The sequence below is a fragment of the Colobus angolensis genome, unplaced genomic scaffold, assembly GCF_000951035.1.
Source record: "Colobus angolensis palliatus isolate OR3802 unplaced genomic scaffold, Cang.pa_1.0 Scaffold60, whole genome shotgun sequence".
NCBI classification, from domain to species: Eukaryota; Metazoa; Chordata; class Mammalia; order Primates; family Cercopithecidae; genus Colobus; species Colobus angolensis.
This window is the reverse complement of record NW_012119599.1, coordinates 686,411-691,114: the sequence shown is the minus strand read 5'-3', so window position 1 is coordinate 691,114 and position 4,704 is coordinate 686,411. Positions and strand designations below refer to the sequence as shown.

The 4,704-nt window shown below is 51.4% G+C and overlaps 2 protein-coding genes across 2 annotated transcripts in view; one reads left to right on the top strand and one right to left on the bottom strand.

The window, feature by feature from the left end:
- STRN4 (striatin, calmodulin binding protein 4) overlaps positions 1–475 on the bottom strand; it is a 27,894-nt gene extending 27,419 nt beyond the window's left edge. Inside the window, exon 1 of the mRNA XM_011962944.1 lies at positions 140–475. The gene's annotated coding sequence lies outside the window, so the exon portion shown is untranslated. The remainder of the gene's footprint in view (positions 1–139) is intronic.
- A 129-nt stretch (positions 476–604) lies between these two features.
- FKRP (fukutin related protein) overlaps positions 605–4,704 on the top strand; it is an 11,442-nt gene continuing 7,342 nt past the window's right edge. The window contains exons 1-3 of the mRNA XM_011963142.1: positions 605–681; positions 1,394–1,455; positions 1,887–2,043. The gene's annotated coding sequence lies outside the window, so the exon portion shown is untranslated. The remainder of the gene's footprint in view (positions 682–1,393; positions 1,456–1,886; positions 2,044–4,704) is intronic.

Sequence of the window (4,704 nt, the reverse complement as noted above, 5' to 3'; positions counted from 1 at the left end):
GGCGGGAGGGAGCTCGCGCCCCGAGGAGGGCGAGGGAGACCCAGGCCCCGCGCGACGGTCTCCCTCGCTGGAGTGAGACTGAGGAAGGGGCCGCTTTCTGCCCCCCTCCTCCTACTTCGCCCCAGAGAAAGAGCCTTACCCCTTCCACACCCAAACATCACTCTCCTGGACAATTACTTTTACTCTGAGAGAAAGGGCGCCCAGCAGTGGCCCCATCCTCTCTGATTCCTGGCCAGGTCGATTGTCATGGTAACCCTTCCCCATTGGTGGGGGCGAGTTGGTGGGGGACAGCCTTCCCCTCCCTTCCACCTTTGTGGTTATGGAGCCCCAAACCTCTTCGGACTCTGCACCAGGAGAAGGTTGCTAAGGTAACCTAAGTCCCTGGTGGTCCTTCTGCGCCTTTCCCTATTGGTTACTATGGCAACCCCCCACACCTAGCATTCAGGTAGAAAGTACCCCAGCCCCAAAGACTCTGATCTCTAAGAGAAGCACCTCTTCCCCAGCCCCTCCCCCATAGCCACCTAGTTGGGCATTACCATGGTAACCGTCTTCCCCTTCCTATTGTGGGAGGCCCATGCACCAAACCAACCAGGTGTTTTTATTTAGAGGCGGAGATGCTCTGCTGAGGGGCAGTTGCTATGGTTACACGGCCTGGACCATCCTCTGGGGGGTGAGAAACAGGCAAGGTCAAAGCCTGGTTACTATGGTAATAGAGAAGCCCCCTTCGAGTGACCCTAGGAACCAAGCCCAACCAAGGAGGGGAATTTTTTTTTTTTTTTTTGGAGACGGAGTTTCACTCTTGTTGCCCAGGCTGGGATGCAATGGCCTGATCTCAGCTCACCACAACCCCCGCCTCCCTGGTTCAAGCCGTTCTCCTGCCTCAGCCTCCTGAGTAGCTGGGATTACAGGCATGCGCCACCATGCCTGGCTAATTTTTTTTTTGCTTTTAGTATAGACGGGGTTTCTCCATGTGGGTCAGGCTGGTCTTGAACTCCCGACCTCAGGTGATCCGCCTTAGGCCCGCCTCAGCCTCCCAAAGTGCTGGAATTACAGGTGTGAGCCATCGCCCCTGGCCAGGGGATGTTTTAAGAATCTCTCAGAGGTGGAATGTGTCTAGGGAGGGGATTGTCATGGTAACAGCTTCTGTTGGCTTCTAGCCCTACCTTTTCTGGACACATTCATGCTAGAGGGATGGTTATAGGTTGCTATAATAACTGACATCCCTCCCATTCACCCCACCCTACACCTGAGACACCCCAGGTGGTGCCTGAGATTATGGGACTTCAAGAGAAAGGATTCCCTGACCTTTCTCTTGCCACTATTGTGGATAAGATGAAATTGTGCTCTATTGTACAGAAATGGCTAATTTGGGGTTTTCTGGTTCTCCTCTCAGGAGTGCAGCTCAGCTGGGCTGGAACTGCCCTCCTGGAACTCCCCCAGCCTGCAACCTAGGAGGTAAGAAGTCCCTCAGTGTCACTCGCATTCTCATGGAAACTGCCCTTCCCTTATTCCCTAAGGCTTTCCCATGTCTCTCAGTTTTTTCTTTTCCTTTTTTTTTTCTTTTTTTTTTTTTGAGACAGAGTCTTGCTCTGTTGCCCAGACTGGAATGCAATGGTACGGTCACTGCAGCCTCCACCTTTTGGGTTCAAGTGATTCTCCTGCCTCAGCCTCCTGAGTAGCTGGGATTACGGGCGCCCACCACCACGCCTGGCTAATGTTTTGTATTTTTAGTAGAGACGGGGTTTCACCTTGTTGGCCAGGCTGGTCTTGAACTCCTGACCTCGTGATCCACTTGCCTCGGCCTCCCATAGTGCTAGAATTACAGGCATGAGTCACCATGCCCGGACCTCTCATTTTTTTCTAACCGTCACATTCCCATTCCACAGATGCAGGAACTGAAGCTCAGGCCAAATCACAGCTCAGACCCCGTGAACCCAAGGCCTGAAGAGAATTTGGATTCATTTACATTGTTTTGTGGGGACTGGAGAGACAAGTAAGTTCTCATCTTAACTGTCCTCCCCGGCTCTGACTACCATTTCTAAGGCAAGCCCCCTGTTTCTACTCTTGCGCCCCCTGCTGGTTTCTTGCTCTGTCTGTAAGTTGTATGGTTTTTGTCCATGTTTTTTTTTTTTTTTGGGACAAGGTCTCGCCCAGGCTGGAGTGCAGTGGATCAATCTCGGCTCACTGCAACCTCCGCCTCCCGAGTTCAAGTGATTCTCACACCTCAGCCTCCCCAATAGCTGGGATCACAGGTGCGCACCACCATGCCCAGCTAATCTTTGTATTTTTGGTAGAGAGGGGGTTTCACATGTTGCCCAGACTGGCCTCTAACTCCTGACCTCAGGTGATCCGACCACCTGGGCCTCTGAAAGTACTGAGATTACAGGTGTGCGCCACCACAGGTGGCCCTGTCAGTCTTCTTTCTGTCTTCTGGAGGGCGGACCTAATGAGTACCTCATTCATTCTGTATCCTCAAAACACAAGGTCCACTACAAAGAATACTTGAGTTTGTTGAGTTACTGAGTTGAGTTAATTTATTAATGTGCCATAGCCAAGCTTTGAAAGCACCTGTCAGGTTAGGGCTGGCGAAGGCTCACCAAAGATGGGTTGAGGGTCACGGCTTCAGAAAGAACCCAAGAGAGAAGGCAAAGTTTATTGGTTTAAAGCACAACCCTGTAGCCAGCTTCTTGGATCACCTCTTGGGTCCACTACTTCCCATTGTGTGACCTTGACAGAGAGTTAAAGAGACTTAACTCTTTAAGACTTAACTCTGGGCACTCTTGTGGTCCAGAGACTTAACTCTTTAACTCTGTGTGCCTTTGTTTCCTTTTTTGAGATAAGGTCTCACTGTGTCACTGTCACACAGGCTGGAGTGCAGTGGCAAAGTCTCGACTCACTGCAGCCTCTGCCTCCTAGGCTCAAGAAATCCTTCGACTTCAGCCACCAGAGTAGCTGGGACTACAGGCGCATGCCACCATGCCCGGCTAATTTTTTTTGTTTTTTTGTAGAGATGGGGTCTTACCAGTCCATGCTGGTCTCAAAATCCCAGATTCAAGCAATCTCCCCCCGCCTCATCCTCCCAAAGTGCTGGGATCACAGGTGTGAACCACCGCATCGACTGGTTTCCATTTTTAAATGTGATCATAACATGAGGATTAAATAAGTGAATATGTATAAAGTGCTTAGAACAGGGCCTGGCACATGGTGAGCTACTAGAATTGTTATTATTATCCTCCCGATTCAGAAAAATTTACAACATTCAGACCTTCAAAATCATCATTGTATCCACTTTGCCCCAACGAAGGGGTTTGTAGCCCTTAGAGGTGGCGAAGTCTGCATGGCTTTGTCAGACTAGATGATTCCTTTCCCCGCCTCAGCTTCCCTCACACCCTCACCAGCAGGTGGCACCTCCTTATCTGGCCATCAAACCCACTGGTGTCTGGTCTGCAAGGGCCAAGCGCTGTGGTGGGCCTGAGGGTAGCCAGGACCTGGCTGCTGTCCTCTGCCCTGCTGGGCACCTCCTGGCCGACCCAGAGTCAGTCAGACAATGTGGCAAGAGCCAGGGCCTCGGAAGCGGAGACCTGGGTTCTCATCCCTGCATCCTTCCCATCTCTCTGAGCCACAGGTTCCTGTCTTTCTTTTTTGAGACAGGGTCTCACTCTGTCGCCCAGGCTGGAGTGCAGTGGCTGGATCACAGCTCACTGCAGCCTCTACCTCCTCGGCTCAAGGGACCCTCCCACCTCAGCCTCCCTCCTAAGTAGCTGAGACCACAAGTAGGTTCCACCATGCCTGGCTAATTTTTGTATTTTTCGTAGAGACAGGGTTCCACTATGTTGCCCAGGCTAGTCTTGAACTCCTGAGCTCAAGCGATCCTCCTGCCTCAGCTTCCCATAGTTCTTGGATTACGGGAGTGAACCACCACACCCAGCCCACGTTCCCTATGTTAATAATTCAAGTCAGGCCAGGCGCGGTGGCTCAAGCCTGTAATCCCAGCACTTTGGGAGGCCGAGACGGGCGGATCACGAGGTCAGGAGATCGAGACCATCCTGGCTAACACGGTGAAACGCCGTCTCTACTAAAAAAATACAAAAAACTAGCCGGGCGAGGTGGCGGGCGCTTGTAGTCCCAGCTACTTGGGAGGCTGAGGCAGGAGAATGGCGTAAACCTGGGAGGCGGAGCTTGCAGTGAGCTGAGATCCGGCCACTGCACTCCAGCCTGGGCGACAGAGCGAGACTCCGTCTCAAAAAAAATAAAAATAAAAAAATAAAAAAAATAATAATTCAAGTCACTCATTCATTCAACACATATTTATTGAGCACCTGCTACGTGCCAGGCACTGAGCTGTGCTCTGGGAATACAGTAGGGAAAACAGATCCCTGCCCTCCATGGGGATTCTGACAACAAACAAGCTAAGTAAAATCTACGCAATAACTACCAGGGGAGCAAAATAAGGCAGGAATGGGGGATAGGAAGTACATGAGTGATAGGGAGATGCTTTAAAAAAAAAAAAAAAAAGCCAGGCTCAGTGGCTCATGCCTGTAATCCCAGCACTTTGGGAGGCTGAGGCGAGCAGATCACGAGGTCAGGAGTTCGAGACCAGCATGACCACCATGGTGAAACCCTGTCTGTACTAAAAATGCAACAAATTAGCTGGGAATGGCAGCGGGTGCCTGTAATCCCAGCTACTCAGGAGGCTGAGGCAGG